Source organism: Phalacrocorax aristotelis, chromosome 5 (genome assembly GCF_949628215.1).
Source record: "Phalacrocorax aristotelis chromosome 5, bGulAri2.1, whole genome shotgun sequence".
NCBI classification, from domain to species: domain Eukaryota; kingdom Metazoa; phylum Chordata; class Aves; order Suliformes; family Phalacrocoracidae; genus Phalacrocorax; species Phalacrocorax aristotelis.
This window is the reverse complement of record NC_134280.1, coordinates 36475264-36500034: the sequence shown is the minus strand read 5'-3', so window position 1 is coordinate 36500034 and position 24771 is coordinate 36475264. Positions and strand designations below refer to the sequence as shown.

At 39.9% G+C, this 24771-nt stretch overlaps 1 protein-coding gene across 8 annotated transcripts in view; it reads left to right on the top strand.

Annotated features, from left to right (window-relative positions):
* The first annotated feature begins 386 nt into the window (after nucleotides 1-386).
* Nucleotides 387-24771, top strand: part of GULP1 (GULP PTB domain containing engulfment adaptor 1) — a 152939-nt gene continuing 128554 nt past the window's right edge. For 2 of the 8 annotated variants that reach the window (XM_075093969.1, XM_075093962.1), the window contains exon 1: nucleotides 438-532. The gene's annotated coding sequence lies outside the window, so the exon portion shown is untranslated. Of the gene's footprint in view, nucleotides 533-1458; nucleotides 1560-24771 lie in introns of those variants that run through there. The other 6 variants (XM_075093970.1, XM_075093963.1, XM_075093968.1 and 3 more) reach the window with 5 other exon arrangements.

Here is a 24771-nt window from a genome sequence, read left to right as displayed (position 1 = left end):
GGGCCGGCGGAGGCGCCCCCTGCCCCGGGCCGTTCCCGAGGGGCGCCCGCGCTCCCCGCCGCCCCCCCCCACTCCTTATCCCCCACCGCCGGACCCGTGCTGCTGCTCCTCCTCCCTCCACCGGCCCCGGCGGCTGTGACGTTACAGCCAGCCACGGCGTCACCGAGGGCCGCTCTTTGCCTTCACGGCCGCGCCTTCCCCCGCCCCAAAACCTCTCTGGAGCCGCAAGACCCGCGCCACAGGTTCGTGAGGGCGCCCCCTGCCGGGCACGCGGGGCGCGCCCCTTCCGGCGCCGCCGCCTCCCGCCTCCCTCCTCCCTCGGTGCCGGGCTGCGGCGGGAGGCAGGGGGAGCCCGGGAGCAGCGGCGCCCGGCCCGGCCCGGCCCGGCCCGGCGGGCAGCCAGCCCGGCAGGCAGGCGGGGTCGGTCCCCCCCCGCCCGTCCTCGCTGACGTCAGGAAACTTTCTCCGCGGCTGAGGCGGGAGCGTGTGCCGGCGCGGCGCGGCGGCGGGACGGCCTCCATCACCTCGCCAGGTACGCGGCGCTCCTCTCCGAGGGGCAGGAGGAGGAGGGCAGCGGGGCGACGGGCGCAGCCGCCCCTTCCCCGGCGGGTCCCGAGGCGCGGTCGGCGAGCGGCGGCGGGGAGGGAGGAGGTCGGGGCGCCTGTTGATCGCGGCGGCGGCGGCGGCAGCGCTTCGCCGCCCGGCCGCTGCCCTCGGCTGGGGGGCGGTGGGGCAGCCTCGGCCGCCCGTCCAGGCGTGTCTGTCGGGCAGGTCCCCACCCGCGGGAGGCGGCAGCGCCCGTGGGCTGTTGGCGGGACGTACCTGACCGCCGCCTCAGCGCCGGCCCTCCCCGGAGTAGCGGCGCGGCGCGAAACTTGCCGTGGGCGCAGCCTGCAGCGGGTTTCTCCTCTAACTCCCAGCCCGCAAGGACCAGGGGGTTTTAGACCTGCGACACGCCATGGTGGAGGGGCTTTTTGTATTTCAAGTAGCTGGAAATAATCAAATCCCTTTTATTCCGCTTTTTTTTTTTTTTTTTTTTCTTTCTAAGTAAGTACAGTAAAGCCATTATCTGAGACGAGGTTTTGTTTTCCCGGGGAGGCTCGGCCGCGGCTGCCCGGCGGTGCCGGGAGCGGAGCCACGGCCGGGGCGATGAACGCCCAGTTGTTTTACACGGGAGGATCTTCCCCGCGCAGGCAAACCCAAACCACCGAGTTAAAATTAACTCCGTGGAGCGGCCGGGTGTTGGGAGGGCGGAGTGCTGGAGTGGTTTGTCGGATCATCATGTGGATAGAAAAATGGAAATCTGAGCAAGGGCTGCAGCTTGGAGTCGGGTGAGGGAGGTTCAGGGAGAAATTCTCAGTTGAAGGGGGGCCGAAAGTTGTATGGTGCTGCTCTGGAGGAGTACGGAAAAGTGTGCTGCCCGTTTAATTCCACCATCCTTGTCCATTTGTTGAAAGGCACCGAGAGTCAGACAAAGGCCCGTAAAGGTTAATTGTGTTCTTCGTACAAAGCAATTCGCCCCCTTCCAAAGAAGTGGAGTTCTGGGGTCTCTTTTGAACGTAAGACAGTCATTAGATTTCTAATTTAAACACCGTGCAATTCTCGCTTTTTAAATTTTCAGTTCCTACAGTTGCATTGCAGTTGCAAGTTGTCAAAAAGTTATATTTGCATAGACCTAACTAAAAAGATGTTAAACAACCCCCACCCCCAACCCCCAATAAACTGGAAAGCAAGCCACACGTGAAGGTGGTGATGAAGTTGCTTTAAATATGTGTAGATACATATAAAATGTTTTAGCAATATTTTTTGTCTACTCAGTACAAATATTGGTAAGCATCCATTTTTACGTTTTGTGTGAATAACCATGAACCTGTCCTTTTAGAACACTTTTATCTCTTCTGTGATTTTCTTCCCCTGCATGTTAGACTTATAACTTTAGTTGTGCCTTTCAATTGCTGTAGTGATAAGCAGTACTTCAGAGCTTCAAACCTCTGCCACTTATGATGATAATCAAAATAAGACAAAATAATTCACCTGAAAGAAAAAAAGATATTTTTTTGAAGGTCAAGTCTGTATTTTTATGGCAATTTCAAAATGAACAGGAAAGTTGGCCTCATAATTGTAGATTTGCTTGATTGATTTGTTGTGTAGTAGTATGTCAGGGACAACCTCTGATATTTGGAGATAATCCACGTGCACTCAGGGACACAAACAATAAAATGGTGGTGGGGTAAAGGGCAATAATTTCATTATTATTAGCCTTATGCTTTTTGGTACGCATGTTATTTTTAAGCGTATGGATGCGTTAGTGATTATAGGCCTCCTTGAAGGCATATACTTATGTGAAGAGGTTGGATAGAGTGAGTGATTTATGGATTCACAGCCTAGAAATTATGGCACAGTGTCGAAGGGTGCAAGGGAGCAGTTTGGTTTGTGCTTTTAACAGAGCTGCAGCGGAAATAAGGCTGGAAATAAGATGAAGCAAGTACAAATCAGGTTGCCTTAGAAGTAAGGGTGACAGACTTAAACATGATCCAGCTAGCACTGGGCACGTCTAGCGAGTGATGAGTATGGAAATTAAAGTGATTTTGATGCCAGAAAAAAAAAAAAGGAGAAAATGCTGGATTGCAACAGTGAACTACGCTGTGGTGTTCTCTGTGAAAGATTTTAAATCACTTGGGGAAAATACAAAACTGATACTAGAGGACCAGAAAGGAGGAAGATGTAGTTAATGAGCGTGGACAATGAGAGCGGTTATTACACTACCTAAGGGTTGGTACTGCCTCCCTGGTCTTTGGCAGCAACTTTGTAATCTTTTCAAGGCCTTTTTAGAGTTCAAAGGTTGTGTATCTGCTGCTCTGCAGAATACTCGCCTGATGTGACGTTTAAGAATTTCCTTTACAAGCTCATTGAAGTTATTTGTTGGTCTCTTGCCTATAGCCAAGGTTACATCTCATGGTTCAACAGCAGTGTGTCTGCACGAGTGTATTCATACAACATTTGTAAATATTACTGGATGCTCTAAAAATCATAAACAAAAGACTTACATGAAGAACTTGAGAGGTCAAATACAATAAACTGGCATTGGTATTAGGATTATAGAATTTGTTTTTCTCTTGCGATAATCCCTCAAGAGCGTGTTGCTTGAACCTGCCATAAGAAAATAATTAGAACTACCACATGAAATAATTGAAGGCCAACTTCAGCTTGAACTGGGGGACTAACGTAGCTTGAAAGAGAACAAAAAAAGGAACTACCTTATCCTTGAATTGTTGACATATCTGATACGACTTGCAGCAGGATTCTAATTCTGTCAGTTTTTCAAGAGAGGGAGTAGAGCACTGAGAGCTGAAAAGTCCACCGGGTTCATGTCACAAAAATTGCTTCTCTCTTAGAATTTTCAGTCATCGTTGACGGTGAAATGCGTGGCAGAGGCTGAGGCTGTGTTTCAAGTAAATCAGCTCTTGAGACAAAAAAAGTCCTGAATTAATGACTTAATAGAGTTGTTACGTAAGAATACTCTAAGTGGGCACAAATAAACATTTTCCCTATCCCCTTTTTTGCCTTACTGTAATCTGATTTTTGAAGGGATAAGCGCCTGTAGAGAATCAGGTTGTATCCCAGAAAAGAACAAACCCAGGAAAGAACACAGTGCCTCTGCATAGCTGCCTAACAACGCGCTCTTCGGTTCTCTTGCCTTCAGTATGTAACTTTTCATACAGATACATTTGTTAATACGCTTGCTCCCAGTGGAAGTCAGTTCCTTCCTAATATCTCTTAAACCCCTGAGATGAGAACCCTGTTTTTTTTTCTCATGCCGTTAGTCTCACTACCACACTGTCAGTGCTTTGCTGAAGGTGCCCCACGACTTAAATGCTACATCAAACTGTTTCATGGATTTGCTGTTGCGGGATAACCGTTTAATACGTAGCCTTAACGTGGGTTTACACTCATGGCCTGCGGTGGTTAGGGGCAGGAGGTATTGCATTTACTCAATTACTTGTGATTTTGTGGTCCGTCCTCAAGGCATATACCTGTGACCTAGCAGGAATGGCAGAATGCAGTAGTAGCATTACAGTGAGTTATTTCCCACCCTTCTAGTCTTAGATATGCAAGTGTAGACCTTGTCTGTGCTCTTTTATTTGTGCAGGGGCACTGAAAGGGCTCTGGGGAATGGTCTGTAGTAGCTCTTAAGTTTTAAGAATGCTTTCTGCCTAGCCTGCAGCTCCACCCCATCTAATAAGCAGAAGGTCATCTGAAATGCCTCCTCTTGCTGTATGGTTTCAAAACATGTTTGTTACGCTAAACTGAACATCAAGAGAAGGAAGTGATGTTACCATTTAGGTTTTATCCAGAGTTTCAACAGAGAATTTATCCAGCTGGAAACTCATCATGAATTCCCAGAAAAGAATTTATGCTTTCATTCTTCCTCCCCTCTGCTGGTTTAAGCAGATGTTCTAGTCACCAAGCTAAAAGGGTGCTCTTGTTTAAGATATTAGCATTTCCTCAGGTTGAAATGACTTTTTTTGGGGTGTAAATTACATATTAGGCAAAGAAGGAGAGAATGTAGAATTTTGTAGCTTAATGAAACAAACATTTCTGTAGAAGAGACAAGACCTGAGTTTCCAACACCCATATAAATAGTAAGCTTTCACTGGAGCCAGAAGCAGAACTCAAGCTCCGTAATGCCTACAGTTTTACACAGGCTACTTGATTTTGTGGCAAAGTACCACCAAAAAGGCCCTTAGATTAAGATACTGGATTCCTTTAACTTCTGCAAAATTTTTGTTCTGTTTTGAAGGGCAGGCACTGAGAAATTCTTTTTATTATTTTAATTCCGGAATCTGACCATCTCAATTTATTATTATATACTGTATATTCTACTTCCTTTGTTAGTACTGCATGTATTTTATGTATATCTCTGAGCTTGCATATTCAGGTTTTATTCTGAGAATTGAGCTGCATTTTCTCCATTTTCTATCTCACTTGCAATTATAAAGATTCAGAAACATCTGTGCCGCCAAATGGTTTTCAGTTTATTCTGTCCATGACACCTGATCAACACCACTGCCTTGCATGACTTTGCACAAGTGTAACTTGGTAAACAATTCTCTTCATAATGAACTGGTTGGAGCAGAGACTGCAGCTGGCTCAGTCTTAGTTTTTTTTAGCTCTATGGAACTAAGAAGTAGTTGCTAAAATTCGGGGTTTTTTTTTGTCACCAGAAAGAACAACAGTCATCTGTGGAAATTCTTTGGATGTTCTGGTTGGTCCTGTGCTATAGAGAGATCCTGACCAGTGAAAGTAAATAGTAATTTTATTTTGAAAAATGTATGACTTCGAAGGCAAATCTTTGCTGTTCAGCACTGATCGCTGTAGAATGTTGGATTGCTTTAGTGGGGCAGGGTTTGTGGGTACTCCAGTACTTGGGAACAGATACGACTAGAGGAGCCTAATCTCTAAGGTGCTTCGATGTTCTCATAATCCCTAAAATAACATGAAAACTTGAAAACTGCATTCAAATTCCTACTTATTATTTCTAGATAAAATGAATATTTTTTTTTAAGGACTGCTGGATTCTCTGAAACTATTCAAGATCTTTAATGTGATTTTTTTCATTCTCTCTCTGCTCTCTCCATCCTCCTAGTTTTAATGGGGGCAATCTTGAACAAAGGCAAAATGCCTAGTAGAAGTGTGCAAAACAGAATCCTGACTACTACCTGCTGTGATGTTTAATAGTCTATTCTATTTTCATTTCTGTCCTTTTAAATGCAGATGTTAGATCTTCAGTTCCTTCTAGGCAGGATGGGCCATTAGGAATCTAACCATTGTGCTTAAACTTTCCAGGTGATCCAGGACACCTTAAATCCCTGTAGCCCTTAAAAGTTTTTTCAGAGTTCTTAGCAGCCTGTGCAAAATCAAACTTTGGCTGGGTTAAGGCAACTGCTGCAGTGGGGAAAGGCGGCGGGAAGGAAGGTGGTTGCCGGTTGCCCGTTCTCACCTACGTCTTGCAGCTCTCTGTGGCAGGGAGACCCCCCGGGAGGGCTGGTTTCTTCAGAGCTGCAGTCCGTGCCATCTGGGCTTTGGCAAGTAGCTATTCCGCTAGTGCTGGCAATTTCTATCTGCTGCCCTGTGTAGCTATTGCTTTTCCTGTGCATAAAGGTACTCCTAATAATAATATATTTTCTATTTTGTCCGATTGAGGGCTTTGTGTGTGTCTTAAAGAAGATACCTCATGAAACAACAGTATTTTTTTCTTAATCTGTTGTGAAATCTTCTGGAAAGTATAACAGAAGTGAGGTAATGAGCCTAGATAAAGGACTGTGTTCCCAATAAAAAAATATTCTTCCTCCTATTGCATCTCAAAATGTTTGGAACAGCAGTTGTCTTTGCATGCCAATTACATTAGGAGTTGTTTAAAAAAAGTTCGGTGTGGCCTCAAACCTGCTTTCTTAATGTTTGTCCAGACCATCTTTCCAAGTGCCTTGCTGTGCAGATATGTGCTGTCTCTAATGCTTTCTTCCGACATGCTGTGTTGGCAGCCATATGCATTCAAAGGCCATGAGTCAGGTTCCCTAGCAAAAAAAAAAAAAAAAAAGATTAAAAATAATATAGGCTTTGTCTTTTTTGAACATTTAGTATTGTTTTCCTTCTTTAAAGCTTTTTTTTTAACTACATAGATCTTAAACTTATTTTATATTGAAAACAGATTTTTTCTTTTTTTAACACAAGCTCAAAATTTCAGGACTTGGGTCTTCAAGAAAAACAGATCTTGTGAGACTTGCCCTAAAATATGAATGGTGGCACCACTGCATCTGAGCTTCTGCTGGTACATGCTTCAGTCTTAAATGAGAAAAATATTAGTCAAAAAGTTTCATTTTCATCTGTTGTTTTTATATTCTGTTGTAGCAGAGGGGCCTCTGCTGATGGTTCTAACTGCTTGTTTATGTGCTGAAGACGAAGGAGATTCAGTGCTAGAGCTGAAAATCTAGCTGGTAGTGTATCTTTTTCTTCAGCTTCCCAACTGATAAGGTGACAGAACCATCACTTCCAAAGCAGTGGATGGTTGAGGTTACAGCTAGATGGTGGTTTCATATTGCGGGGTGTGGCATGCACAAGTCCTAACTATTTTAGAGTAACTGCAGGTAAAATAATGTGAGAAAACATGTTAAAATAAAGTAATAAGTAACAGTGAGAGGTGAAGTGTGTATGGTGTAATATGGTGCTGATTTTTTACTTGAGACAGAAAAATAATAGCAGGGGACTGTGCAGCCATCAGAAAGCACTTTCAGAGACTAACCCCCACCATTGTGCCCCTTAATCTGTTTCACATGCGTAAGCTTTAAAGGAGAGCATACTGTGGATTTGTAAACACAAAGGTCTCTAACATCTGAGATTAGTACAATCTTTTTCTTGATTCAAGCAGCCTAAAAATTGCTTTACTAATTTTGTAAGTTATATGTTGTATTAATATCCAATTTATCCTGTTGTGCAAATAGGCTTAGGGTGGAAGAAACACTTTTCCAACAAGTTTTGCAGCTGGAGCTGTTACTAATTCTTGTAGCTTTCCATGCCATACAGTAATTGCCCTTAATTGTTTGCTTCTGCTGTGTGTTGTGCTGTGAAATGCAATATGTCAACACTGCTAAACTGCAACATTAGTGTGTGCAATGCTAACGTTCTTGAAAGAGGTAATTTCCAGATTTCACCTAACTGGATGAAACAGCCCATGTGTAATTACCAATGCAGCGCTTTATACATCATCTCGTAATGAAAGGTTGTAGCTGGTTTTTTTCAGTAACAGGTTGGTTTTGTCTTAAGGCATGTTTTTGTGTAGTGCCTTGTGCAGGTAAGCTAAAATCAACATACAAATGGGGTGGGTCAAAGTCCATGGCTGAGAAAGCAGGATGTAAAGAAAGTAACATTTTCTTACACAACCACTTAAAGACTTTGTGAATCTCATTAAATTGCTTGCTATCCTTATAACTTAGTGCAGCTCTCCAAAGTTGAGTGTACTTTTTTTTTTTTTAAAAAAGCATATTAGGGTTTTTTTGAAACCAGAATAACTCACCTAGGAGCTTTCCAACTTGCAAAAATTATTCTACGACCTCCCCTCCCATCCCATGCTACGATGGGAGCTCTTTTTCTGGCTTAGTCCCCACAGGTTTGAAATCATACGTAAGAAACCAGCCAGTCTGGCAGAGGGCAGCTGGGAACTTTGTAGTTCCCAGCTTCAGCTCTCTCAAAGACTATTCCTTCTGCCCTGAAAGACAGCAGAAAGTGCAATCTGCGTTTTAACCTGGCCATACTGACTTGCAGTCTCCTACGTTTGTCACAAATAGGCTGTCATTAACAGCAGATATAAAGTAGGAGAGCATATGAGCTAATTATTGTTTGCTCTTTCAAAATTAAATACTTCACCCAGAGGTGTCAGTTTCATTCCCCGTGCTTCCCATGGTGGAATTCTGACTCCCCAGACCCTCAGTGTCTGAGGATATTGAGTGTAGCTATTAAACTGCTAGACTGATTTTTGTATTAGTAATTTTCTCTAATATCAAGAGTAACTCTCGAATCGCAATCATTAGGTAGCGTTTCACCCACCTAGTACTGAATAATGTGCTTGCATCGGTAGTATCCACAGCTGTCGGTACAGTTACATTGGCTGTGGTCAGCGGCTCTTTTTTACTGGTTTTGACTGGAATGGCATGAGACAGCCGATGGCTACAGACATGGCAAATCCGCTGGCGTGGAAAATTCACAGAACAAGCACAGTCTACACTAGTATCGTAGTAATTTGTCAGGAAACTAAAGTGCAGTTGACAGCACTGTTGATGGTTTATCTTAGAAAAAGTGTTAGTATTTGCTTTGGTTCTGTACTGATAGGCAAAGCAAAAATTATTTCACTGCACACGTGACTTTGCTGCCGCAAGGAAGGAGGATATCTATATCGCAGTAGGCAAGGGTAGCGTGTATTACACTTTCGAGTAACTACTTTAATGCAGAGTGCTCTGTGTTATGTATGCTTACTTTCCAGCCTTGCACAAGTGTAGCAGGCAATGGCTGGCCATTAGCCGTAGCAGGCGATGTAGAACTGTGACGCTGTTTGGATTTTCTCTTTTTGTTGGGTTTTCTGACTGGAAGAAGGATGAGTGGGTGACTACTTAGCATGTGATACCATGATATCATGCTTCATGTAGCTATGCATTTAAAATAGATAAGTAAGAAATAAGGTAGTGTATATTATATAGACTATTCTGCATGAGCATTTTGTATTTGATAGCAAGCGTAACATGTACACACTAATACACATACTTCAACTCGCTCCCAATATACCTGGTGGTCTTCAATCTTATGTGTCTTCAAAATATAGAATAATTTGTGCCATGAACTCTAAACCCAGCCTCAAATTCAGAAAAGACTGACATGCTTTAGTGAACAATTTGCAGAGGCTTACTTAAAGGTTTGTTTGTCCCAAGCTTCAACCTAATAGGATAAAGGATATCCTAAGGGAAAATGTTATTTTGTTGAACTAGAATACATTTATAAAATGTCTTTTTAATGTGAATTTTACTCCCATATTAGTCTGTTTTTTTTGCTTTTAATTTCACAAATTTAATAAATAAAGCAGCAATGTGGTCTTTAGATCTCTAAAGAAAGAAATGTAGTCACTAAAACCTGATAAAAATAGATGCAGCATCACTTGTGTACATATTTTATTCAAAGCCAGATGAAGAAAATGACAGAGAGCTAATACAGACAAGAGATGGTATTGCGTGGGGGAAGTGAATAATTTTCAAGTGCAAATAGATGAGACTTTTGATAAAGTGGAATGTGTCTAGCTCCTTTTGCTGGCCAAGGTGATAATTTAAAATGGAGTAGAAAGCTTCTTCCTGTAGACCCTCTCTGGCAATACAGACTTCTTGGGAGGGCTCGGTGTGTTTCATGCATTCTGTGTATCCAGATATCTTTGCTGGTCACTGATTCTCTGATATTTTTAAGAACTTCCTCATCTGTGATACTTGTTGCCTGAACCTTAATGTCTTTTCAAACTCTACTCCTGGAGGAATCTGGGATACCTCAAACAGAAGTTCAACATCAGAATTAACAGTCATCATCTAAGCTCTTGTCATCCAGAATCAGGTCATATTTTGGTGACTTAAGGATATCGTATTTTATTATGTAGTGTTTTTCTTACCATTCTTGGAGGATATCCTGAGTTTTTATAATGTTATGGCTTATGAAGTATTCCTAAATAAGGTTTTCTCTCCTTTCCCATTTTGGAGTTGCATTTCCTCTGAGGCATTGTTAGGCTTGATTAGGATCTAGGAACTTCTTGAGTAGTGAGTCAGAAAAATAAACATAAGCCGAGTAATTGAAGAGTTTTTTTGGTTTAAGTGTAGTTTATATCCTTTCAGCTCTAGAGGTGTAGTTTCCCTCCCCAGCACGGACACCTTTTCTGTCCTTTCTCCTCGTCCCTTTCCTTCTCTTGTCCTTGCACCCTTAAAATCATGGAGGACATTTCTTTTATGCTTTCCTCAGACAACTTTGTGGGATATGCCTAGATGTGCTTCTTTAAAAGAGCCTGAAGGGAAAGCTTTCAACTGTGACAAATCTGTTGGATGCAATATGCAAAACAGTAAATATGCATATTTTCATAGCAGTCTCTTATGTGCTTGTTACTCAGAGAATTACCTGTGTTGTGACTCTATATGCTTTTCAGTTTGGGATTTCAAGTTTTTTGACATTGTAACTGAGCAGTGATTAAAAAGTACAAAGAAATAAACCATAAAATAGATGTTTAGCGAAAGATAAAGAAAAGCATACTTAAAAAGATTAGTGGAATATATTTGAGATGTGTTATGTTACTGGCATACCCATGACTGCTTAAACACTGAAATAATCTGTTGCTATTTAATCCAAATCAATTCCATTTGCTAGGTCATCTGGAAGTTACTTTTACTGAATAAAGTTCTTAGTTGCTTAGCCAAATGGCAGGGGAAAAAAATGGCAAACTACTGAAGAAATATGCCTTGACAGTAAAGAATATAATAAAATGCTACAGATCTCAATTCTGAAAGACCTAAGTGGTTAGCTGGAAATAATTGCTTTGAATATTTTGAAATCATTCTGGTGAATTTGCCAGATGGTCTTGAAGAATATTTATGTATGTTATTTACTGTGGTGTTTCTTGTGCTTTCTGTGAGGCATGTATATTTCTGGGTAATTTAATCCAGTTTGTTGATGGTCTAAATACTTGTCCCCCCACCCTCCCACCTCCCCAAGACAGCATTTTTCAGTTGTGTATTATGTTCAGCTGCTTTTTAGAAGACACAATACAAATATAATTCCCAGGAAGTGTTTGTGTGAGGTAGAGCGAAGTGTATTTCTTCTTAGCTAGCAAACCTTCACAGATTTCTGAAACTTGTATTTCACTATGTACCTAGGAATACTTCACAAGGTAAAATTTTTAAAGCGATGTTGCAGCTCAAAGACGTATTTGTAACATGTTTGGAGAAGGCGACTTATTAACTGTACTCTCAGCCTCTTACACTGTGGAGGGATGAACAGTAGAGAGAGAGCTCTCTGCTCTGTCCTGTCTTGTCACTTAGCTGGAAATGTTTCAATTATTCATTTGAGTCTGTCCTGACGTGTGGATATTAGGAAAACCTATAGCTACATATGGCAAAGTATTGGCTAGTGCAACAGCTGATATGTGAAAAACTGCATTGAATGACCATAATTATATGGTTGCTAGTTCTGTTTTGTAGTGGTTTTATGAATTCTGCTCGTGTCTGTGCTTTGATTTCTCAGAGTATGCTTGGTTTGGACATTCAGACCATAGTTTTGTAAGCTGTCTGAGACAGCAGTGATGCTGCTGAAATGGTGGTTGGAGCCTTTCTCTATCTGTTGTCAGCCTTTTCCTGCCCGATGTGCCTTTCTTTGGATACTGGCTTAGGTATTTAGGATATGACATTGGGAATTGGATCAAATATGACCAAGAAGTGGGAGGAATAGGTCCATATATACATGTTCAGTCTGATGGTGGAGCAACAGTGTAAGATGCAACGAAGTTGCTTTTTGAAGTAGATGGAAGCTAATCTGTAAGCCTTGGTTCAATATATGCAGGCTTTTTCACTTCTTGCAGCGTAGTTCATCATGGACCTGACCAGAAGAGATTCATCCATATAAATACAGTCTTTATCTGGCCTTTGTTGGTGTAGTTTTATACTCTTCAAGACACAACCAATTTAACAAGTGAGGATAAATAGTGCTGTATTCTGGAAAAACATAAAGCTTGTTGTTACTATATCCAGCTTATTTAGCTTTGTCTTAAGTTCAGGTCTCTCAGCATGTGTATTAGGGAGGTTTATTTTGTTTTCCTGCTGAGCAGGAAAAACACAAAAGCTTTTTCTTTTGCCTTTTACATACCTTTAAAAATGGAGAATGCATTGACTTCTGGATACAACAGAATACTTATTTTATCCATGAAATAATAATAGAAAAGAAACAGAAATTAATAATCTTCTGAACTTGTTTTCTTTGTTCTTTTTTTAATGCAGACTTCCTTGATTGGCCCTGGTAACCATTTAAAGATGGTTCTCTTTCCATATTTTTGTTATCAACCTGGTATTCTTTTATCACTTACAGAAAATAAGTATTGTGTATTCAGTGTTCTTTCCATGGCAAATAACCAAGAATGTCTTAGTCTAACCTTTATGGCGTTGTACATTGCATCACATTAAGCATCAGGCTGACTGTCCATTGCGTAGATGGAATTTCATGGCAAAATAAGTGTATTTCTGTGTCACTCCAATTACAGCTGTAGTGTTAACTTCATTCTCTGCCTGCTTACGCCTGTTCCTATTCATGAGAACTACTCGGAAGTGTCTGAAGTTAATTTGCAGAATTTTGATCCCAAATTTCATATGTTTATAAGAGATTAAGAACAGGTTGTTTTTAAGACTACTGTTTCATGCTATTAAATTGGAATTAGGTGAATATTGATCTCTGTAGAAGAGGAGCTAATATTCTTATTGTCACTGTGTAATAGATCCGTTGAGGGTGAATATCATTATGTAGACTAGATTTATAGGGCATAGACTAGATTCATAGACTGATAGCTTTTCAGGCCAGAGCAAACAATGTGGTGGTTCTGGCTTGTCCAGTGACTGTTGTGGTGGCTCCCCCAATTAAAATATGATGTAGCTAAAGATACAGTTTTGATTTTGAATGTCCCCTATTGTAAGTTTTATCATAACGTAGAACAGAACATGCCAGTACTTAATTGCCTTTCGGAGGGTCTTTTTACAGTTGATGGTGCTGCTGCTGCTTGAATAGAGCTTTTCTATATATTACTTCTGTTATTGTTTGCTGCTTGTTAATTTTTGTTTATGCTTGGAGGAATTTTTTTCCTTCCTGTGACTCTTTTTAATTGGATAAAATTTTAAAGCATTAGATATTGTTTTCATGTGTCTTCTTCAGTTGCCTGTATCAGATGCTGATTTTAATTTTTATTTTTTAATCTCCATTACCTCTATTTCTCCACCATGTTTTTTGTTAACCTTGCAAATGCAGGACTTGGTCACTGATTCTTACAGTCCTATTGGCTAATTTCTACAGCTCAATGTCACTTCAGTGTTTTTCTTGCATTGAAACTGTATGCATATGTCTTTCTGCATCTCCCTGTTCATTTACAGAAGTTTGTGATAAGTCAATCGATGAAAGCAAGAATTTGAAATTTGAAGGAATATAGGCCATTATTGTGCCTGATCCCTACCTTTGATTTCTCCTGAGAAATCAAGGAGTAGGTGTGACTCATAAATACTGGATTACTTTCGTGTCTGTCTCTTTTATGGCTTTTTTGATAGAAGTGCCACTGCGTTGCCATTGCAGGTCTGACTCTGCAATTTTAACCAAGGATGCAATTTCAGTCTCTACTGTGTTTCATAAATATTATTTTCCCATGACCACTCTGTGACTCTGCACTTCCCTAGATTTCTAAACTGTTTTTTAATATGATGTAGACTTCAATATGATGCAGATTGTAGACGATAAAAACGTGCCAAAACCTTTTGGGTTAAATATGATCTGGTGCTCTCCTCTGGATCAAAAGATGAATCCTATTCAAAATTGTTTTTCCTTCATCTCCTACATTGCAATGAAGTCATGTAACAGGACATTTTTGATCTCCTGTGATTTTTAAATTTTTAAAAATACTTAAGTTTTGCAAAGGAGGCTTTTCCTATTATTGTTCTTTTGTCTTCTGTGATGAGAAAGACAAATGTCCTGAAGAAAACACTATGTATAATTTTAACTGGAATATGCTGCTGATCTAAATAACGAGTAGGACTCTAAGATGCAGGTGTGATAACATCACAAGTTTCAGCAAGCCTTTCTGGAGGTCTATGGTAACTATTAGGGACAATGTGCTTAAAATATGTTTTTTCCATTTTTCAAGTTCAAAGAGAAAACAACCATTCAAGTAAAAATCAATCTGTGGTGTAGGCTTCTGTCATAGCAATAATCCTAGGGGGGTTTCTGTAGAATGAATGCAGTACATTAATCCTGATGTCCTGGACTTTGAAATAATAGTACAATGAAATCATAGTGTAATGATGTCAATGAAAGGAGAATACATAGGATTCTACAGAGCTCTGGATTGAAAATGTAAAGAACATGGTGAAATATCTCCTTGTGGTGCGAGAAGGATTTAAAAACAGCCCCTAGCTTAAACGGCACTAGTGAACAATTTATGTGTTTTGGTGTGGCAAACTGAGATATTGGTGGCAGAGGAATAAAGGTTTTTCCTTTTAGGATTCCTGCACCTGCAACCATTTAGTCCATAGGTTAAGCTGTTGACAAAGCTTGAGTTGATATTTATTGCTTGGAAACAGAAAATGGTTTTAAGTCTGTCTGCATAATAAATCCTATATGGGCAGATGACACAAGGTAGTGATTGCCATTAATGTATACCCAGGGCCATTTTTTACATTCCAGGATTATCTACACTTTCAGAAGACAGGCTTGACTCTTTCTCTGCATAGGATCTAAATCTGTGTAGCACCTCAGGGATGCTTGTGAAACAGGACTACCATGTTTTACTCATTTGCTACTGTGGTTTCATAAGGGTTACTGGCTCTGTGTGGGGGTATATCTCATGAAGGTTTTGATTAGCGAAGCCAATATAATGTTGTTTAGTCTTTTTTTTTGCTGCTTCTTGAATTGTTTGTTCATGGCCATAGACCTAAGGTTTGTTGGAGAACGCAGAGTTATGCTATACAAAAGATTTCTGCTGAAACTAATATCTTTAAATCATTGCAAGAGTTTTTAATAGAGCAGGTGGTGCTTTGTTTCATGTGTCTGTTTTCAGTTCTATTTGTTGAACCCTGACACTCATTGCAGCAGTATAACATGGATAGTAGGGGCTTGGTAGGAGTAAAGAAGTAGGAAAAAAGTAGAAATACATATAATGACAATTTTTGTGATTCTATTGAGTAGTGTAAATTAAGAAAAATTGTACAGTCCTGTGCCTGCAGTTATGAACTTGCTTATGGATCATACACACTTACGAGTGCAGACAAATCCGGGCACATCTGCTTCTGGTTTCAGCAAACCAGATGGCAGACAGCTCCATTCCAGAAATACTCTGTGTATACCTCCATAGTCATGTTATCATGCTTTAATATAGTCTAAGACAACTGGGGAGCAGGAGAGTGACATGATACAGTGTGAAGTTTCAGAGGTCACATGGGTTGGTTAGGATTAAAAGATTCATGGCATCAGCCCCAAAACGGATGTTGAAAGGCAACCTGTGGAATCTCTTAGTTTCCATGTTGCACCTGTTTATTACTGCCACTCTGTTTATTCCATTAATATTTCTATATTTCTTGGTGTAATGTCTGGCTGTTTCTACATCCCTTGTTCTTGGTACATGAACATGGTCAGAATCTTTTTGTATCTTCTTGGCAGGTATTACCGTTCTGTTAGGTTTTCTCGCGCTTGTGTCGTAAGATATTTGGAGTAACATGTTAAGAGAGGCCTTTAGGTTCATTTTCATATTGGCTAGTAGGTTGTAATTTTAACGAGGAAAACCAAGTTTGTATGTTAGGCTGAGGAAAGCTGTGGGTTCATGTAAAAACTTGTATCTATACTGCCTGATGCTTGCTTTGGACTGTCTGTATAAGTAGTACCCTAACGATTTGATGTGGCTTCTCTATGGGGTGGTGTGTTTTTTTAAAGGTCGGTGTACATGCGTAAGTAAACATGCATCTAGAGGGAATTAAATAGTTGAGTTGAACTTAATAGTTTGAACTTTCTGTGTGCCAAATGGAAGGAAAATGTCGATTTGGGAGATGCAAGAGCAGAAGTGTGAGGGAGGTCTAGCTGTGAGTGTTGGTGTATTTCAGGTAGTTGGACTGAGATTTACAGACAAACAGCTGTACTATTTTTAAGAATAGATTTTTCTACAAAACACAAACATACTATCCTTCAAATATGTGAAAATGCTGCAGAGAAAATATTCACTTAAATAATTTTACTTTGTAGCAGAAAGCAAACAATATTTTGTTTTGGTTTGTTTTTTTAACTACCTTGAACTAAATATTGAAAAAACCCTCTTGTAAACTGTACACATTCGCTTCTTGTTTACCTTGGGAAATTGGTCAAATTATGGCACTGCACTTCTGTATTTTTCATGTTTTGAAAAAGCTGAGTAAGAATATGGCTATAAAAAAATTGGAATTTGTGAACCTAAAGGGTCAACTGCTAACCTGTGGTGAGGGAAGGTAGTGATTGCAGTGCCTTAGCAGGACTGGCAAGCTCTTAAATCAGATCTGGTGCTGATGGAAGCTATGGCTTCTCAAAAATGAATTTTAATTCTCTATTGCTTCATTTGCAACTTTCAGAAACTGTTTTTTCATGAAACTGTGTGACTGGTTCTCATGATTAAATATATACTTGTTATTCTAGAAGCATCCTAGAGTGAACCATGGCTTGTCTACGAAGTAGACTAAGACTAGATAATTCTCTCTACTAGCAGTGGTATGCATGTGCACATCATCAATGCAAATGATAAAAATTTTACTTCCTAAGATTGCCAAACACTTTCCAGCATAAGATGCTACTTTTAACATGGCTTTTTACTAAACTCTTTTTCTGGTCTGTTACTCGAGTTATATTGCAAAAGGAAAAAAAATTCTATTCAGAAAAGTAAGAAAAGCAGAACTCTCTAAAACTTGATTTTAAACTTAGTTGGTCCTAGTTGTAAATCTTAGAAATCTTAGAAATGTCATACTTGAAAACTTGTAATGAATTAGTGACATGTATTATCATGTTTCTCTTAGCAATTCTGTATGGGGGATATGCTTTCTACTACTTTTGATTTCAGCAAACTTCCAGAATTCATCTGTATATACCAATACTTTCTTCAGGTTCATATCTGGAGTAAGTACAATGTAATGTGGAAGGGGCTGCTAGAGGTCACCTGTCTGCTCTTCTCTTCCATACCAAAGTGGAGAAACTGGGCCTGTAGTCAGATCAAATGATTGGACTCGACCTTAAAGGTCTCTTCCAAAGGAAATGATTTGGTGATTCTATGATAACTTGGATTAAGATCTTAAGGCAGAGAGCCTGGAGCTGGCAGGAAAAGAGAACTTAAACTAGGAGCCATTACTAGATCAGATAATGATTTGGAGGGGAAGAGAAAAGCAAGGTCCATTGGGAAGATAGAGTATCTGTTCAGAGGAGGTCGATATTGTGGGGAACTGGCAGTTAAGGCAAAATTTAGACTTCTTGGATAAAAAGGTAGAGACCATGAACTGAGATGATATTAAAAATGGGCCTTTGTATGGATTTTCTGTGAGGAGGGACTGGGAATCAGGATAAACAAAGGGCATAAGACAGAAGGAATTTATGCAGCCAGACTGGAGAACAAGCACAAATGATGCTGGGAGGAATTTGAACAGAAAAGGTTAGTCTTGCATATGATGGAAAGACAGAACTTTGTTCTTGAACTTATTGCTCTCTCCAGAGCCTGAAATGGAACTTAACTGATTAAATATTACTCTGGAGAATGTGATTTTTTTTTTTTCCCCATATTTCCTACTTGATACTGGTCAAGCTTTTTGCTGATGTTAGTAATAGTTGAATTTAGCTCTTGGCTCTGATTTGAGGAAGTGCTGACTCTCATACCTGAAATCAAGGGCAGCTTGCTTTGAACATAAACTACTCCACATTTTATAGCTCTTTAGGAAGTAATACCTGAGGGCTTAGACACACGTCTCCTTGGCAGATAGTTTCTACAGTTTCTGCCAGGGTTTACTGCACCCACAGCAAATCAGTTGAATGGAGTGTTTGAGTGTAGCCAAGCTGAAACTACCTCTCACTAGAGTAGGCAGCTAAATGTTTGATGATGATGATAATTTCAGATTGGGACCTCCAGCTCTTTGATGAAGTTGAATAGCCACAGTGACTAAATGTAAAACGAGGACAACGCTGGTTTTGAGTTTGAGTTTTGAAATACATTGAAGTTTGCAGGCCATGAAGTGCTTTGGTGAGAGCTGCCATAGAGCTTTCTCTTGTGAGCATCCTCTGTCTTCAAACTCTGCTTTGAGGACTTTGCAGTAAATAATGCATCAGGCTTTACAATGGACTATCGAACAAGTTGCCCATTTGGTGAACAGCATCCATTTTGTGTACTGAACAAGGCAATAGCCTATAGAAAGTCTTTCATTACACAATCACATACTGTCGTTATGCCTACATGTAAGGAATTCCAATTAGGATCACATAGACAACATTATTCTGCCATTTTACAACTTTTGAGCCATTACTTACATTGCTCAAACCTTCCATGTAGTACTTCATCTACAGTGTAGGAGACTAGCATAACCAGTCATTCGTATTTTTAAGAGGACAGGGCCTTAAACTGTGATAGAGGACTTCTGAGTCAGTTGTCAGAAATACTGAAAGTCCTTCTCTTCTCCTGGGCTGTGCTGCTGGCCGGGCTTGCCTCGTTTGAAAAGGGGATTGTCAACTGAAGCGTCCGCTTCCGGGTGCTCTGTTTCCTGCTCTCCTAGGAAGAGGCAACTTCACTATCTTCTGGAGGAATTCCTTCTGTCTTCCTGTTATTCAGTCCCCACAGATTTGTCTTGTATTTTATTAATAACACAGCTTCTGTCAGAGGGAATATTGGTAAATACTGGAAGTATAAATACTATGCAGAAACCTGTCTTTCTTGGAATACTTCATCTGTTCTTGTTCATAAGTTGTTACTGTTAATACAGTTGAAGGATTTGACAGTCACAGAGAGAATTTATTGGAAAGCTAGGGTTATTGCCCTTATTTGTGATTTTCTTAGAATAGTTTATAGGAATTAAATTATTAATGGGATTTGACAGCAAACATTTTTGCAGAATCATTGTTTCTGGATCATCTGTTTCTTGTTCAACATCCATGACTAATTAGCTTACACAAAACCCCCGAACAGTCACTGAGCTAATATCTTAGAGAAGCCTCTGATGTTAGATTTGATCCCCTAATTGCTTTTATAATTGGCATTCATTAAAGCTCTTTCACAAGTCAGGGCAAGCGACCTCCTTTGTTTTATTTAGAATGTTGTAAAAACAATTGAACTGGCAGCTGATTCCAGTTTTCTGTTCAATAAGCAATTTTGGAAGACTGTGGGCTATGCCACTGTCTAATTTGCCTAGGTTGTAGAAGTTACATGTAAAGAGATGAAATTTCAACATATGGCTCTGTATTAGCAATTACATGCATTAGTGGTTAAGCTGGTGTATTGTGTCCCCTTTATAAATGTTTATATTGCAGCTTCCTGCTAATGGATGTTGATGACAGCCAGTGTTCTGGAGACATAAAGTACAGCGTATGGCAGTGATCATTAGTTATGGCCCAGTATAAAACTAGCTACATGTATTTGTTAGTGTGCCCAGTCCTAACCCATGCTGATAGGAGCATCAGCTATTCCGTTGTTCCTTAACAATTTAACTCAAGGACATTGTCAACTGAGATGTAAATGTTTAACTTTTATATTCAGCATATTGAAGTTTTAGAATTCTTTAAATGTAAGCAAGCCTGGAAACAAAGTGATACTGATGCTTACATAAAACTTGTCTTATTCATTCTGAAATATTTAGGAATGCTTTCTGATTGTTTGAGTACATATATGAACGAAATATACAGTCTCTTTGTTCTGAAAATACAGGCAGCTCTGTGGTGAAAGGTAGCCTTGAAATGTCACACTGTTGTCAAGAAAATTCATTCACTGATCATTGTCCATTAAAAAATCAGTGGAAAAATTCTACAGTTACGAATGGCCTCTGTAGTGGATTTATGTCTCAGAGACCATGTACCACGCCAAAATTCTTACATGCATTCAACCCTCAGGAGTTAGTCCTTGGCAGTGGCAGATTTTTCCTCTGAAGGTTTAAATGCAAAGGATCAGCTGTACTACAATTCATCTTCTGGTTTGTGTCTGACCAAGTGTTAGGCTAGATAAATCTAACATCCAAAGTATTAGTGAAATATGCAAGCATGGATTGAGATTTTGAAGTAGTTTTATGAGTTATGAAGAGTTTGATCTAATGATTTTGTTTTTTGAGCTTTTTGACAGATACCTTTGAGGTCAGATGTGAGGCAGGTGGGGAGGAGTGAACTGTTCAACCAGGTTCAGTAATAACCCTTTTTGGTGTCATCTCTGGTTTACTGAGTATCTACACGTGATCATGTAAATGTGCTTGTTAACACTAAGAGGTAATCAGTTATATTGGTTACCTGATGTAGATAGAGTTAATTTGTATTTGTTGCTGGATCAGAAATATGACATGAGGTTTTAGTGTGCTTTACACAGGAGAAAGACTATAAACACTCATTGCCGTTTTGCAATCCGAATGCTTTCTTGTCGTCACTTCAGGGCAAATGAAACCATAATAATTGTGGAATAGAGGAAGATAATCTTTATCTTAGACCAGTGTGCTTAAGGTCCTTCTACCCAGTACATACCTTCAGACTTATGTCAACTTTTATTACTGATTCATGATTCCTTGATGTGACTTTTTTTCGTTGGATATTCTTTATCTCGCTTTCTCGTTATATTTATTTTATCCGTTGCTTTGCTATTATTTCCGTGCTCAGCTGGGTTAGATCACAGAATGTACCAGTGTAGTTGCCAGTGCTTTAGATGATATGTCTGTTGAGAGTGATGTTGTCATTAGTGCTTTGAGAGAGAATAGAAATCCAGCTATTTTACTGTGGCAGTTCCTTAGGAAAGTGTAGTGCTTAAAAATTTATATTTCTGAACTCCTGTTGTACTCATTCAGCTTGTTCCATTGCCATTCAGGTTGTTGCATACTGGTGTAAGAAGCCAGTATCAATGGCCTGGTCAGATGGATTTTGAAATTAGTAGGGATCTGTGGTTAAGATCTGCTGTCTGATTTGCACTACTGGTTTACATTTTAGACTGTGTTATGGGGGTGTGGGGAGGAGATATCTGTTTTAGACCTTGACAAGCACTTCATGTGCTAAAGATACGCAAGTAGGTAAGTACGGATTTGTTCCTGATGAAGACGTAGCAAGAGTTAGCCACAAAACAAAGTACTATGACATTTTTCTTTGATTAGCTGACCTGCTTACAAACCCCTGTAATCATTCACTCAAGGTGAAATGGATTTTAATCTGTATGGTTTATATTGTAAGAATATAGTTGCATTTCAGATATGAGGCTTGTGATTAAATAAAGGAGCGTGGGGTGAGAGGACGTGTTCATGTACTATATCATGAGCATTATAGCTGCTGCTGAAGTTTCTCGATTAAAGCATTTCTGAGAAATAAAGCAAAAATAGCTAGATACTCTGATATGCCACAAATTGTGAGCTTTGGCTTCTTAGCTTAATGGAAGTCTTGTGTAAACAGGAGTTGCTGGGATTATGCAAGTTGTTTTAGGTTTGTTTGGGGTTTTTTGTGTTGTGGTTTTTTTTTTTAAATATAGATAAAGCTTATTCTTGTCTATAAAGAGGTGGTGTTTCAAGGCAGCATTCAGTGTGTCTTCACCCCTCACTCTGGTGTTCTCTAGCATCAGATTAAGTTGGTCTATTGCATAAATTGGGAGACATAAAAAAAGAACCCAGAAAAATGAGTTCTGCAGGATGAGCAGTGTATTGAAAGTCTTCTGAACTTGAGATCAGGCTCCTAAAGATACATTTCAGCTGTGATTGTTAGTGACAGAGAAATATAAATGGGCCCTTTCTGCTTGCACTTGTCACATGGGACAGTCAGCCTTTGTGCAAAACAGTCTGTATGAGCTTCGCCTATTTGTAAATTTTTTTTCCTTTGCCTTTCTGTCTGAGAATAAACTCCTAAATTTTAGTACTTGCATTGTGAAAAATGTTAGATTAGTTTAGTTAAAGTGAGCACTATTCCAGTGTCTTGTTTATTGGGAAAGAAAAGATGGGATGAATAGAAAACTGTTGTTTATATCTATATTCCCAGCTTACTTTCACTAGCATGCCAAATATCTAATGAAAAACAGCCTTGTGGATGGTTTGTTTGTTTATTTATTGAACAAAGCCCAGTCTGCTGATGTGATCTTATGGTTCCATAGTGCTAGCCTAATATACTATAAGTGGCATTAGTCTGTAGTTAAATCTTGGTATCTTTAACCCCACCTGTGGGATTAATTCAAGGTGTTTTTTGCTCCCTCTCTGCCTTTAGTATTAATTTACACGGTAGTACTGGCTGCTTATTATGTTCAAAATGGAAAGGAAAAAACCCCACTACTTAAGGATATAATAAAGCCAAGCTTTTTAATTTTTGTTTTTTATTTTACAAATTGGTGATACCACTTATCTAAGGTGAGAAACAAAAATAGTGGAGCATATATGGAATGAAAAAGGAAATAATTTTCCTGTCCCTGCTACAGATCCAGATGCTCTTGCCACAAGAGAAACGTTTACTGTACCAGATTTAGTTTTACATGAGTTATGTCCATCCTTTGTGATGTCTTGGTGTATGCTTAAGGACAAGGTGATAAACATCTGACTAGCTTAATAGATGTGATCACCTGATGATGTTTTTTTTATTGTACAAAACTCTGGAGTAGGCAATATTCCTTGACATAGTGTGACGCATGAGTGTTGGTACATCTGTGTTTAGAACCTAAATATCCCTTTATATGTTACTGTATGTTCTTCCTTTAGATTTAGAGAAGATTTAGTTTCATTTTCACAAAGGAAAACCACAAATAACTCTACTAATCAGTGCACTGAAGTCATTAGCTAACAGCCTTAGTTAACATAACATCAAAATGCAGAACAAATACAGGAAAAGCGAGACTGATTTAGCCTCATTTTTTGCTGTGACTGTGTTGCCATGATAGAAGAGTTCACTCAGTAGACCTGCCAGACAACTGGAGGCAAATTGATAAAGAATAAATTCTCAGTTTTCATCTTTTTATTTTTGAAAAAAGAAAACCCCGCCTTTGGAACCAAGGTAGTAATTAGTCTGAAGCAGCACAGATTAGCCCTACTTAGACTGGAATTTAATTACTTGAAAGCAATTAAATTAACATAGCCTGAATCTGCTGAACTTGGGAGGGCTGAGAATAGGGTTTTGTGTCAAAACCCGGTAGTTAATGAACTCTGTGCTTTTGGATAACTTAACTTTATAACTTAGCTTTCATCTTTCAATTTGTCATTAATTCAAAGACAACTAGTTTTCTGTAAATGAAATAGTTCTTCTTGGTGGAAGAAAACCCTGGTTGGATTGAACTTTGGTTCCCAGTCAGTAATGTTCAGGCAGATAGGACAACATCCTCTCCTTTTTTACGCTTGAGATTTCTGCCCCTCCCCTCCCTGCTTTTCTTCTTCCCCTTTACTGCCTAGGATTTGCTGATAGTGCTGCACAGTTTCCAGGGAAGGAATTTGTCTGGCATTAACTGAGCCATTTTCCCACTTGGATTTGAGTCAAGATTCACAGGATGCATATGATATCCCCATCATGGTAGGGGAAGTACTTTGTGGCATACTGATCAATCTGCCGCCGTGGATAAAGGAGGAAGGATGATGACTGCTGCTGGTGGAGCCACAGCAGTGTTAGGAAGGCACCTGGCAAGGAGAGGTTCACTTTGTATTGGAGCTGGTGGATGTTTTTGTTTTAAAAAAGGATGGGAATGGAAGACCCAAAGACTTAGTGATCTGGTGCTACCATCCTTTCTGCAGTGGAAAAGAAAGGATGGTATTGGTCAAAAAGTGGTGTTTGTTGTAAAGTGACAGGATGGGATCAAATCTTCAGCAGAAGACTTTGGTGAGAAGGGCTCAGGCCAATGCTGCCTGTTTGACCTGGCTGCAGCTTTTTGGTGATGTCTGCACTCACCACTTCGGGAAAGGTTCCCTAGAGCAGCCATGTACGAGTTCTTCAGTGCCTTGAGCTCTTCCTACACGTATATGTTGGCAGTGGTTGCTGTTACAGCTGCTGTAGGTGTAGGGCTGGTGAACAGCGTGCGGTGTTCTATCTCTGATTTATCAGTGAGGCGGGGAGCTGAAGGACTCCGTTAGGTTGTATACCATATGATTCCTGTCCATTGCCTGACTTCCAGATAAGAAGTTGGATGCCAAGCCCAGCTTGCTGTGTTCCTCTTCAGAAAGTGACTGCGCTGTTTTAAACACAGACCACAAACACACAGGGAAGCGGTGATTCCTCCTTAGCCTCTTACATGTCTAGTTAGAAAAGACAGTAAAGGCTCTTCCAAACATCCCTAAT